Below are 14,877 nucleotides of genomic sequence, written 5' to 3' on the forward strand. Positions count from 1 at the left end.
TGATGATGAAATGAGTATAGATGATGCTACTCATAGAATGGTAATGATGAAAGTATGTTATATATATGTTGCATGCATTCATAAACATGGGCTGAATCCTAGATGATGAGAGGATTCAGTGAGGGGCAGAATTCCCATTGTGTGGAATTGGTGCTGGCAGGGCCGTATCTGGATGATGATAGATCGGTCGGTGGATGATTTCCACTGGTGATGATTGGTACCACATGCATAGTGTCAGTTTCATACATGTGCATGATTTGTTTATAGCATGATGATATATGTTACATGTTGACTGTCTGTTTATCTGTGGATGTGTGAATGATGATTTGTCTGAATATGAAACAATTGGGTGAATGATATAACTATGATATGTTATTATTTATGATGCAATAACATTGGTTAACTGTGATGAGACTCACCCTTACTTGTTGTCATTTTCAGATTGAGGATAGCGGCGCGACTTGGTGAGGATTAGCTCATAAGTCGGTTTCTAGTTATAGTGTCGGTGTCATGCTCTGGTAGATGTAACACTGGGAACACGTTTGTTTTGAGTTGATTATAACTCTAATTGGTTTTGTTGGTTGAGTCGGATACATTAATGATGAATGTTGAGTCTATGTTTTTGATTCCGCTGTGTAAAACATGATTTTATTTAATGAGTTATAATTTCAGTTGTTTCAGTGAATGCATGATATGTACCGACATATGTTTTCTTCATTTTATGAATTGTGATGCCTCTCTACATGTTTACTCTGATTAATAATTATTTAATTGCCGCGGGTTATTAGAGGGGTGTTACATAAAGTAGTAACCTCTTCACATCGGGGAGTTACTACGGTGTAGATTGTGTTGTAATCGAGTTTTGGAGCACTTTGGTTGAAGTTTATCATATCAGCCTTCACTTTGTATCAAGATTCAATCTCCGATCGGAGTAAGGTTCAATTTACTTGCTTTATTTATTTTCTTGCTCTTACCATAGTCTACAAGTTTTATAGACTCTAAATGCTCTTACAATAGTCTACATGTGTTATAGACTCTAAATGCTCTTACCATAGTCTACAAGTTTTATAGACTCTAAATGCTCTTACCATAATCTACAAGTGTTATAGACTCGCACCCTTTTATTACTCGCACTTACCATAGTCTACATGTGTTATAGAATCGCAATTACTATGTCTAGCTAAATCATAAAGGTTTGAATGTAATGATTGTGATCATGTCTGTGTTCTAATTGTCGCATTAGTGAAAATACTCCGGGGATGTTTTACTTTTAACTTAAGTCAAATTGTGCTTAAAATGTTTATTGGGTAAGATCGAAAGCCGTCCATATCAAAGATAGACTTGATTATTATTTAACCAAGCAAAAGAAGTGAAAGCGATTTGGTTGGTTAAATAGGAATCATTAACTCTTTTTAGAAAACGATTTTGAAACTATTTTCAGACGCGTTTGTAGGTTTGAAATCTGACTCTTGGTCAAAAGCCAAGAGTCTCTTTAAGTTAATCTTTCCAGGTAAAATCACTTTTCTGTTAAGTCAAAACTATCAATTTCTTAAAAATAGATTTACTACTTTAATGCGGAAGGCACCCTTTATATGTGACAATAAAGGAAGTTAAATTAAAGAGTAAATTCGGTTCTTAGTAGCCAAAAGCTACAAGTTCCTGTTAAATTGGTTCTTTGCTACGAATAGAGAATACTGCCCCATGAGTTGTTTCACTGATGCATGTCTAGAACATTGTCTGGTTTCATGATTTACATCCCAACCTATCGCTTTTAACTGTTATTCACTCCACTCACTTACCTTGTTGCACTGCACTCACAACAATATTCCTGTTCACCTTAGATAAGCACCTTAACAATAGTGTTGATAGATTGACGATTGGTCTCTGTGGTTTGATAATCTTTTATATTACTTCGATAGGCTGTGCACTTGCAGTACTATATTTAGGCTATACGTTACAGACCCATAAAGTTTTTGGCGCCGTTGTCGGGGACCAACTTCGTCAAATTTCGTACCCTATTGTTATCCCGTTTAGACTAAGGCTATTCTAGCCGGTAGATGCGTAGAAATCATAGCACCGGTAACTTATTAAACCCTTTAGTGGAACCCGAACGTTACGTCCGAGCACGTCTGTTTATCCTTAAATTAAGGAAAGCAATGGCTGAAGACCGTAACCAAAGATCACTTAAAGAGTTTGCTCAACCATCTAATCAGGAGCCCAGTTCTAGTATCGTAAACCCCGTTATAACAACCAACAATTTTGAACTTAAGCCCTCACTAATTCAAATAGTTCAACAAAACCAATTCGTTGGTCTCGCTACAGAGAACCCGAATCAACACCTAAAAGTGTTTATCCAGTTAGCCGACACCCTTAAGGCAAATGGAGCCACACCTGAAGCCATCCGCTTAAGATTGTTTCCTTTCTCCCTTAAAGGTAAAGCCCGTGACTGGTTAGACGCCCTTCCAGCCAACTCAATAAAAACTTGGGAAGACCTTAGGAGAGCCTTTCTTGCCAGATATTTCCCACCGAGTAAGACCGCTGTCCTTAGGAACCTGATCACCAGTTTCACTCAAAACCAAGGCGAATCACTTTTTGATGCTTGGGAAAGATATAAAGAACTTTTGAGAGCCTGTCCACACCATGGCCTAGAGCAATGGTTAATCATGCACACCTTTTATAATGGACTCCATTACAACACTAAAATGTCTATTGACGCTGCCGCTGGCGGAGCGTTGATGAACAAACCTTATCCCGACGCTTGTGCCCTGATAGAGGACATGGCCCAAAACCATGCCCAATGGGGGATATAACCAGCAACGGTAGAGAAAAAGGAGAGCCATGGAGGAAAGCATGAGATAAGCTGCATGAACATGATGAATGCTAAGATGGACACTCTGGCCTTAAAATTCGAAAACATGTCTCAAAACCTACCACGGTGGCAGCAATCCAATCAGAGTTCGAGCTCTGTGGAATTCAAGGACATCAAACCATTGATTGTAACCTTTTAAACGATTCTGGCTCAAACCAAGTTAACTATACCCATGGAAATCCTTCCTCGAACACATACAATCCTGGATGGAGAAATCACTCGACTTAGGAAATCATATGATAGACAAAGCATTTCTGGACTTAGGAGCAAGCGTATGTCTGATGCCCTTGGCTGTCTGTAAGAGGTTAAAACTAGGAGAGCTTCAACCTACTAAGATGTCGTTACAACTAGCCGATAGATCTGTTAAATACCCCATAGGTATCTTAGAGGACATACCTGTCAAGATTCGTCAGTTATACATTTCGACTGATTTCGTAGTTATGGATATCAAAGAAGATGATGACATCCTAATCCTTCTAGGTAGACCATTCTGATCGACCACTGGAGCTATAATAGATGTTAAGAAAGGGAAGCTGACTTTTGAGGTAGGAGATGAAAAGATCGAGTTCATTCTATCAAAATTTCTAATGGCACCAGTGATAGGAGATGCGTGTTATGCCATCGCGTCATCGATGAATGTGTAAATGAGCTCAACGATTCCTTAATCAGATTACCTTCTACCCCCATTTTAGAGGATAACGGATTTAAGAGTATGGAACCTTACATTGACGAAAAACTTTTTGAATGCTTAGCACTTACCCCCGACCCTATGCCGTGCACCAAGAAACCTACCATAGAACTTAAGGAACTACCCAAGAATCTAAGATATGAGTTTTTGGATGAGGAGATGAATCGACCTGTCATAATAAGCGTCACTCTGAACCAAATCGAAACAAACCAACTCTTAGATACCTTGCGGAAATATCCCTCAGCTTTAGGATACAAAGTCTCTGATTTTAAAGGAATAGGTCTGTCTGTATGCATGCATCGGATTCTGCTAGAGGAAAATTCGAAACCCTCGAGAGAGCATTAGAGAAGAATAAACCCTATCATGAGCGATGTAGTGAAGAAAGAGGTCCTTAAGTTATTAGAAGCTGGCATCATTTACCAGATTTCGGATAGTGAGTGGGTAAGTCCCGTCCATGTGGTACCAAAGAAAGGAGGTATCACTGTCGTGGAAAATGAGAAAGGTGAGCGTGTAGCAAAGCGGACCGAAGGAGGATGGCGCATGTGTATAGATTACAGAAAACTGAACAAGGCGACTAGGAAAGACCATTTCCCTCTTCCATTTATAGATCAGATGCTTGAGCGTCAAGCTAGACACTCGTATTTCTGTTATCTTGATGGATACTCTGGTTTTTTCCAAATCCCTATTCACCTAGAGGATCAAGAGAAAACCACATTTACTTGCCCTTATGGAACATTCGCCTACAGAAGAATGCCCTTTGGGCTCTGTAATGCGCCCGCCACTTTCCAACGCAGTATGATGTCGATTTTCGCAGACTGTCTCAATGGAATCATGGAGGTATTTATGGACGATTTTTCGGTGTGTGGATTTGATTTTAAAAACTGCTTATCGAATTTAGAGAAAATCTTAGAAAGATGTGTGGAAGTAAACCTTGTGCTGAATTGGGAGAAGTGTCATTTCATGGTGAACGAAGGGATAGTCTTAGGACACATCATCTCCGAGAGAGGCATAGAAGTTGACAAGGCCAAGATAGAAGTTATAGAAAACCTAAACCCACCTAAGACCGTTAGGGAAGTGAGGAGTTTTCTAGGTCATGCTGGATTCTACCGACGCTTCATCAAGGACTTTTCTGGAATAACTAAACCATTAACAAACCTATTGATGAAAGATGTCGAGTTTGAATTTGATAAAAAATGTCTTGAGGCCTTTGAAGTTTTAAAGCAAGCACTGATTTCAGCGCCTATCATACAACCCCCTAATTGGACGCAACCCTTTGAAATCATGTGTGATGCAAGCGATTTCGCTGTAGGAGCCGTATTAGGGCAGAGAAAAGATAAGAAACTGCATGTCATTTACTATGCTAGTAGAACCCTAGACGCTGCCCAGCTTAATTATACAACCACAAAAAAGGAATTGCTAGTCGTCCTGTTTGCTATCGATAAATTCTGATCTTATTTGGTAGGAGCCAAGATAATAGTATACACTGACCAGGCTGCAATCCGATACTTGTTAAGTAAGAAAGATGCTAAGCCTAGATTGCTCAGATGGGTTCTCCTACTCCAAGAATTTGACCTTGATATTAAAGATAAAAAGGGAATAGAGAACTTAGTTGCTGACCACCTCTCTAGGTTAGAACATCTTAAACCTGAACTAATACCCATAGATGATCACTCCACCTACGAAAGGCTAGTAGCTGGGATGAACACTGTTGAGAAGGACACCCTAGATACCCTTGGAAAAGAAACCTTTGAGGAAATCTCAACCTTGAGTAGCGCGCCATGGTATGCAGATATTGTAAATTATCTGGCCGCTGATATCATACCCCCTGACCTAAGTTACCAACAGAGGAAGAAGTTTTTCAGCGATGTTAAACACTTATTCTGGGAGTGTTAGCTGAAGATTTCGTTTGGAAAAAATATTCTTCGAAGGTTTGAAATTCGAAGGAAGATGGTTACTGATGACCATCTTTTTTGGGTCAAAAATGGCTACTGATGGCCATGTTCGAGAATGATGGTTTAAGTTGGAGCGGAGACAGTTAGCACTAAAGTTAAATTCGAAAGGAATCATCTTTGGAGACTTAGACATTTTTACGAAATATGTAAAGTACTGAAGCTTAACGTATTTTCGTGGCATTCTCGATTCTGATTACGTTGCCACGCGTCGAAAGAGGATTCAGGCGGGAGGATTTGAATTTCGAAGAAGTTTTTATAACTGCACAAAGACAGATGGCATCCCAAGGATTCTCGGGAGTAACGTGGCATCAAATTAGTGTAGGACCGTTAGGGTCGAATTTAGTATAAATAAGGGTCTTAGTATTAGGATTCCGGGTGTTCATTTTGTACAAATCACTCACATATTGCTCAAGTATCAAGTGTTAAGAGAATGAGTTTCGCTGAGAAATGTACGTATGACACCAACACCATTTTAAATACCTTTGTATCTTTCGTTATTCAAGTATCTTTTGATATTATTGCATTTCGTTTACTTTCTGTCATTTACATTCCTGCACTCTTTATTTTCATTCTATTTAGTTTCGAAGCATTTAAGTCTCTACACTTTAAGATTCTTGCACTTTACAGTTTTTGTCTTATATTTTATCTTTATCTTACCTTTCGCTGATGTTGTATTTACGTGTATAACAAGGTGATTGTTAATCTTTATTTCTTTGATTAAGCATTTCTTATTTCGAGACAAGCCAACCATAGACATGATTCGAACTATCATGAGTAACAACCTTTTTGACTGTCCTAGGATCAATCTAGTCGATCCTGCGAGTAACCAAATCGTATTTATTATAGTTTAGAAGACTAGCGGTTGTTTACCGGAAATCACCGTAAACAAATTGGCACGCCCAGTGGGACAGTGTCAAACAGATTGTTATTAATTGATTGCTTTTGTTTTCTCTAGAAAATATCAAGACCTTGTATGAACCTTAGGAACGGTAAATTAACCAACAGTGCACAACCGATTCCTAAACGAAGGTACAACAAGAAAATGGTCAATGTGGCCAGTGCAGGGGGAGATCAGGATCCCCCACAAGGGTCAGGAACGGTGGCTGCAAGTTCTACTCATGTTTCGACTTCTGCTCCAGAAACCCAGGCTATACCGGTTTCGACGGAATCTGATCCTATAGGCAATTCCCAGGCGATACCTAAAAATACTACAGGGACGACAGGAACGCTCCCAGTTTCGAGTTCGATTGCTATCCCTTCATTAACAGGTACAAGCGAGATACCGCATTTTGCAACTAATACCACAAATCAGATGTTTACCCCAAGACCACCACCTGCCTCAGAGATGTGGAGATCCAATTTCCAATACGGAATGCCACATTCATACATGACAGGATTAGGAGGAGCAGGGCCTACATACACTACAACTAACCCAACAGCGTTTTCGCCTAATGTTGGTTCGATAGGTCGAAGCGGGCAGAATACGGGTTTCTCTGCCCAAGTACCCCCTTTTACCACAAGTAGTCAAGCAGCATTTCGACAGGAAATCGATGCAAGTAACCATGATATGTTAGTAAATCTTGCTAAAGAATTGGGGTCCATTTTGAATCCGTTAGCAACAAACATTGCTAGGACTAACCACGATAATGTGGAAACTTTCCAAAAAATATCATCTCAAATGAATCGAATGGCGGATTTTTTAGGAGTTCCACAAAATAGACGAAGGAGCAACCAATCAACTTATCAGGAAGGGGAACCCATTCTAGAGCAAGTTAGAGCCACAGCACCGCCACCTAGACCAACACCAGTCGAGCAAAACCAAGTGGTAGATGTAGAAACTCGAAGGCAAACGCCTAACGTTGGCCAACAAACAGTTGCCCAGTGTTATACCCCAAAATTTGCCCGCATCTTTTTTCAAGAAAACTTCAATCTAAAAATTAAGAGTTTCATATAATCTTGGATTTTCACATCCTGATTTATGAATACTTGGTTTTTAGAATTTTTCTTATACGGTATTTTGGCTCGCTGGTGGATTTATTCTTACGCAAACGCCAATTACTGTTTATTACTTCACACACGCTATTTATTTGATATTTATTTACAGATAAATAGTACTGACGCAATTGGTACAGAACTAAATCTTTTGCAGGCGCAGAGTCCGGGATTCAGACTGTACTGGTAACAAGTAAATTATTATTAATTTTTTGTTTACCACTAATTTTTTGTACTATATTCCATTATTTTCAAAATATTTTCCTTTCTTTTCAAATCTCTTTTTCAAAAATCAAATCTTAACTTTATTCTACACATCTCTCTTTTTTTTTCAACACTATCATACACTTTCTTTCAAATCTTACTTCCACTCAAATTTTCCTTTTGTACGGAATCACTTCATTCCCCAACATCTCTATCCTTCTTTTCATTCTATAAATACCTCTCATTTTTTCCATAAAATCTCACATCAAATTCTAACTCATCTCTCAAATTTCTACTTCATATTCATTCTCTCTTCTTCCCCCGGCAAAAATGGTGAAGCGGATAGAAACGTGTTTTCTTATGGTCATCACTGTTGTGGTGGTAATCATGTCTTTCTTCTGTCTACATAGCCCGGAAAAATGTGGACCTGGGATGTTGACACTCCCAATCATCTACATGTTATTGTTTGTAGCATTGGTTATTAATCGTCATTCTTAAAGTTTGCCGTATCTCTTATTTTCTTAAAATGTACCGTTTACTCGTCGTACCGTTCATTATAGTATGTAATGTTTGTACTGTCAGTATTAAATGTTGTACTATTTGTCATACTGTTGCTTAATTATTCAGATAATATTTTGTGTGTTTTCTGCTAGTTAAATATTTATTTTTCTGTGCATTAAATGATTTTCAGGGATATTATCGGTAATTTTGCTCGCATACAGTATATATTATTTATTTATTATGTTTGTGTTTTTCTAACAAGTCATGTAAATAAATTTTCACCATTAACATAATCAAAAACAATAAAAAAAACAAAAACAAAGATATCAACTTTGACTGTTGAATTTTTTCACTCTAACTGCTACATTAATACCTGAACAGTCAGTCGACAATCAAACCGCTGACAGTGCAATTCTCCGTGTTTTGTACCATCAATCAAATCAATCTTTTGCAATTCAAAACTCCAAGATTTTTGTTCTAGAAGTCTTCTGAATATCACATGATTAGCAGAGACTCAGCACTGCACAAAAATCAGGTACGCTCAACTGTCTCCTACACAAACAGTCCCTAATTAGGGTTTATTGTTTTTTCAGGAGAAACAAGTTTTTGAGACTTCAAATGGATTTCATGGACCTCCATATATCTCAAAGTACCATCATACAAATTTTCAAACTTCAATTCGCTCAGACGCACCGTCAGCAGCTCAAACAGTCAACAGACAACCCGTTTGACCAAAAAAGTCAACAGACAGTCAAAAATGAAATTTTTTGTCAACATCCATATTTTGTCAAAGGATTCATCATTTGATCATTGGATGATCATAATTCATCAAGGAAAGATCAAAAATCAACAAAACCCTAAGATTCAAAATTAGGGTTTTCTCCTAAAAAGTCAACTGAACTTTGACTGGTCATAACTCTCTCATCCTTCATCCAAAAAATTCAAACCAAAGCTCATTGTGAAGGAAATTCAATTATCTTTCAAATGAAATTGGTCCCATGATCATTTGATTCACCATTTGAAAAAGATGAATCAAGACATTACAGGTCATTTTCAAAGTCAACAAAAAGTCACTTTTTTCAAAAGGACACACAAGGAGCATGGAAAATCATTTTGACATGAGACCAAAGACATTGGTTAGAGGACTCTTTGAGGTTTCCAAAAAGTGCAAGAACTCCTTCACATGACAAAAATTGAGGGATTTACACCTTGTTGAAGTTGGCTAAATTTTGGGAAAATGCATGAAATCAACATTGATCAAAAATGTGTTTTTTTCCAAATGGGGCCTAATTTCCATGATTCAAACATATTTCCCATGATGTAAAGGGCCTCCCACGACCAAGACAAAGCCCACATCATTTTTGTTCCATTTTTGGTTTAATTTTATCATATTTAAGATTAAATTGAAAAAGAAAATGGGAGGATAATGCTTGGCTTAGTTTCTAAGCATGACTCATCAAGGAATCAATCAAAACTCTGCCCCAAGCCAAGTACAGCAGAAGGAGAGTGGAAAGTCAAGCCATGGTAGCTTAAATGCAAAGCTACATGTGTTGAAAAAGTCAAGAATTCAACAAAAGCACTTAATGCTTTTTAGCTTAGTTCTTAAGCACTTCAATGCTTATATAAGAGCTAGCATACTTCAGTAATGAGGAGAGACAAATTCAGAACCAATACTATGCATATGCCACTTTTGTAATCACTTGAAATTTTGAAGAAAATTTAGAATTCGAATTTTAAATTATAGCTCGTTTCAATACAAACTAAATACTCAAACACATTCCCTAACCCTCACTAAACATAATCAGATCAATTTCAAGTCTTGAAACTCACTGAATCGAGCTACACAGGTCACGATTTGTTCAAATATAAATCAACTCGTATTTGATCATACACGCATACTTAGCAAGATGTAGACATATATTTGAGTTTAGCTTGATGTGTTGATCATTTCTGGAAGTTTAATTGAGTTTTGAATGCTTGTATACGAGGTTACCATTTTTAGGGTTCTTAGATCCTATTTAGGGATTTTCGTTACAAGCAAAATTAGAAGAAACTAAGGCCATATTCGAATTCAGGGGAGAAAACCCAGTCAAAAGAGCATATCGCGAAAAATTTATGTTTTGATTTACCCCTGTTCGCTATTTTTGCAGATTTAGGGTTCATCAATTACAGCGCTTTTGCATAAAAGCGCTGTTAAAGGTGGTGTCTAGAGGTTGAAGACGAAGACGTGTCCTCACCCCATTGGCTTACGCGCGCGCGTTTTTTAAATTCAATTTTTCTAATCCGGTGTGTTGCAGGTGTCTTACGTGTCATACGCCTTCAGGCTTCCCACCATCAGATCCATCCATCTGTCAATCCAACGCATCAAAACACGCATCCTTATCATGGACTTTATTTAAATACCACACATGATCATATCTTTTTATATTTTCTATTTTATTTTAATTTCTTTGCAAAATTAATTAAAAATAGTTCTAAAAATCAAAAAAATACACAAAAAATATTTTTAGGCTTCTAAAATAATATTTTATTTTCTGATATAAAAATATTTTATTTTTCTTCATAATTTAAATATTTTGCATAATTAATTAGTTTATATTTATATATTTACTTTTTAATTATTTCAACCAATCAAAAAATCATAAAAAAATTTGTTCTTTATATAAAATATAGTTTATATATTATAGGCTAATTTTGTATATATTTAGAATAATTTTCTATTTAAGTTTTAATTACTTGTGTAATTATTTGTATAATTATATGATTGTTTGACTTAATAATTTTCAAAACAATTTCAAAAAATTCCAAAAAAATTAGTTTTGTTTTAAAATTAATTGACAAGCATTTTGAACATATTTTAAACTTTTTTTTTTAGGTTTAAATTTTATTTCCATCTTTTTCTCATTTTAATTAAATTAATCATGCATTAATTATAATTAAAATCAATCATAAAAAATCCAAAAACACTTCTTTTATTTTCTTGCAACTTAAATTCCTAGATAAATGTATAGGTTGTCAAACTCATGTAAATAGCGTAGTTTACATTTCCTGCACAATCGATGTAATAGCGTAGATTTACTTTCCGCATTTTACATTTCCGCATTTAAATTCCAGCACATATAAAACTGCGTGTATGCCAAAGTTAAAAATTGAATCGTTAGATCACTAACTTCAAAGATAAAATATCTGAATCAAAACACAATCGCACTTGCACCTCTTAGGGTAATCCCTCTTTCACTCTTTTTCAAAATCAAAACCAAACTCTACTATTTTAAATGCAAAATCGAACTTTCGTTTACATCCGGTAAAAGGATAGTTTTTTAAAGGAAATAGGATAAAGACCTTATAACTTAGGGTAGACCTCCTAATTTGCTTGCTCAGATCAAAACAAACAAATCTCTCATACACCATTGTTTTTCAAAATAAAACTTTCAAAAAAGACAATACTTTGTATATATCCAAACAAGGATCATTACGAAGTTAACGTTCTTTTTTCAAAAACATCTTTCGAAAGATAAAAACACTTTGTATACATCCGCACAAGGATCATTACAAAGTCAATTTACAAAGGTATTTGAAACCACATACAAGCATTTCAAGGCAATAGAAAAGTGATTGAAAACAAGTGAGCTAAGCAAATTAAAGAGCCCATGGATAACCATGGATACAAAGGGTGCTAACACCTTCCCTTTGTATAATCTACCCCCTTACCCAGAATTTCTTAAAGGTATTTTTTCTGTTTCTTTTATAAACCTTTCCTTAATTGGATAAAATAAAAGGTCGGTGGCGACTCTCTGATTTTCAAAAACACAAAAGCAGAAACAAAAAAGAGTCAGTTCGCGTATCTCTCCGCGAGAGGTATGGTAAAAAACCGAGTGCACGACACCCAGCAACAGCCTAATCTGGTGATGGTAAGAAGAAACGAACATCCTGACGAAGTGGTCCATAGGGTTAGGAGAGACAATTTGGCAACAGAGAACAATCTCACTGCCATGATAAAGAGAATAATGGCTAACAATGGCCTTAATACCGGGCTTCGACGCCCAAATTATACATCCCCAATAGCAGAATATATTATGCAAACGGAATTGCCAAGGGGTACCAAAGTACCAAAATTTACTAAATTTTCAGGGGACACCAAGGAGTCTACCGTGGAGCACATAGCCAGATATCTGACGGAAGCAGGGGATCTAGCAGGGAACGAAGACTTAAGGATTAAATACTTCCCTAGTTCGCTAACAAAGAATGCTTTTGTTTGGTTCACTACGTTGCCCCCAAATTCCATAGATGCATGGGCACACTTGGAGAGATTATTCCATGAACAATTTTACATGGGTCAAACCAAGATAAGCTTGAAGGAATTGGCTAGCATCAAGAGGAAGTTCACGGAATCTATAGACGATTACTTAAACAGGTTCCGTTTGTTGAAATCAAGATGCTTCACGACTGTCCCAGAACATGAATTAGTTGAAATGGCTGCAGGTGGCCTAGATTATTCAATTCGAAAGAAACTGGATACTCAATACCTGAGGGATATGGCCCAATTGGCAGACAGGGTTCGACAAGTCGAACGGTTAAAAGCAGAAAAAGCCAGAGCAAGTAAGAGTTATAAGAAGGAGAGAGTAGCATACGTCGAAGCAGACGACGGTGATGGCGAACCTTTTGAAGATTCATACGACATGGAAGAGGTCGAAATAGATCTTGCTGAGTTAAAAGAGGCGCCACCCTATTCTTGCAAATTGCTTACCCCTTCTAATGAAAAGAATCCAGTAGAGAATGATAAAAGCGATAGATTTCCTAAGAAGACTTATACATTTGATGTCACTAAATGTGACGAAATATTTGATTTATTAGTAAAAGATGGCCAGATGATAGTACCTCCCAATTCAAAAATTCCTCCGTTAGAACAACGGAAGAAGCGAGGTTTTTGCAAATATCACGGTTTTTTAGGCCATAAAACTTCACAATGTTTTCTTTTCAGGGATCTAATTCAGAATGCTATCAAGGATGGACGTCTGAAATTCGCTGACAAAGCCAAGAATCTTATGAAGGTTGACGCAGACCCTTTGAATGTGGCTGACACTAACTTGTGTGAACCACTTGACGTCAACATGGTGGAAGTATCTGAAATTGATGTTGCCGAGTCGGAGATAATTTCAGGTGGAAAGCAGGCTACTGAAAGCCTAAATGCCAATTCAACCTTCAATACTGATGTTGAAGGATCCTTTGATGCTGAAATGACTGAAGATCTGAAAGGAAAAACAAGTGAGGCCACTGAAGACCTCACAGTGAAGCTTCAGCAGATACGAATTTCCGAGGCTCCTCCGGCAGGTGTTAACATGGTCAATGTTAGACGGCCTTTATCTGAAATAGAAGAACTAGAAAAATGGCTGAGAAGGGAGAAAGGAAACATTGAAATCCCACCAAGGGGAAACAGTCTGAAGGATTATCTTTGGGATTGTCATGTGAAAAATGGTGGAAAAAGGCTGATGTGCCCAAGATGTTCAGTTATGTTAAATCGAAGGGTTCAAGCCAATTTCGAGAGGGCCCTGCGAGAAAGAATGGAGCAGCCTTGGAGAGGAGGAAACTTGTTGCTGAAAGTATACCCAAGGTCTGAAGAAAGCTTGGTTGGTTTCTTAGTCAGATGTCACAACGACAACTCTGAAGTTGCACTGTGCCCTAGATGTGGTGCAGTCTATGACAAACTACTAGCAAGATCATTCGAAAGGGTGTATCTCTACATGGGTCGGGAGACTCAGGGACTTCGTCCTAATTTGTTTACGTTCGACAATTGGACCCCTGCGAAGAGGCCTGACAGCCCACACCCTAGAGCTCGAAGGGTCACATTCAGAGTCCCTGCAGACATACCCAGGGATAGATGGATGCAAGCTGGTACCAGAACCAACAAATGGCGAAGTTGGGACCAAGGAGGAAGAACTGCAATGGCATATAGGAAGCAATTCCAGACTTCCAATCGAGAGATGTACAGATTGGAGAACTGCAGAGGCAAAAATCCTATGTCCAGATCCCAATGGAGGAGGCACCAGAGGATGAAGAAGGCCCAAAGGGAATATAAACCAAGGGAGACTGGAGAATCAAGTAGCAATCAGATCCTAATGCAGGGGGCAAGGACAAGTAAACCTCTAGTTGAGCGTAAGTTGTTTGATTCTGAAAATGAAAAAGAAGAAGAGAAAATGCATTCCAGCCCTTGGAAGGAAGATGATAGGATGACAAATGATTTCGACTCAGACGGAGTGTCGTCTATAAATCTCAATTGCAATGTTGTGTCAGTACTCCCTCATGAGTTTAACCAAGAGACTGAAGTTGAAGATTGTGAGGAAGCTGATGAGGAAGAGATGGCAAGACACAGACCTGTGTGTTATTATGTGCTGAACAATGGGGCAGTCGAAGAGCAGAACGCTTTCTTCGAAAGGCCTGATGAAGGTATGAGGAATCATTTGAAACCACTCTACATAAGAGCCAAGATTGAAAATGTTGGCATTAACAAAGTGTTAGTAGATGGGGGAGCAGCAGTGAACCTAATGCCCCAATATATGCTGAAGAGAATTGGTATGTTCGATACTGATATAAGACCACATAACATGGTTCTGTCCAACTATGAAGGCAAGACAGGGCAAACTTTAGGAGTAATTCAAGTGAATTTAACTGTG

At 37.7% G+C, this 14,877-nt stretch overlaps 1 non-coding gene across 1 annotated transcript; it reads right to left on the reverse strand.

The window, feature by feature from the left end:
* Positions 1–2,540: 2,540 nt before the first annotated feature.
* Positions 2,541–2,647, reverse strand: LOC131628541 (small nucleolar RNA R71). Its single transcript, XR_009291843.1, has one exon. It is a non-coding gene; the product is annotated as a small nucleolar RNA R71 (small nucleolar RNA).
* Between the last annotated feature and the right edge of the window lie 12,230 nt (positions 2,648–14,877).

This window comes from Vicia villosa, unplaced genomic scaffold, assembly GCF_029867415.1.
Source record: "Vicia villosa cultivar HV-30 ecotype Madison, WI unplaced genomic scaffold, Vvil1.0 ctg.000460F_1_1, whole genome shotgun sequence".
In the NCBI taxonomy this organism is placed as follows: domain Eukaryota; kingdom Viridiplantae; phylum Streptophyta; class Magnoliopsida; order Fabales; family Fabaceae; genus Vicia; species Vicia villosa.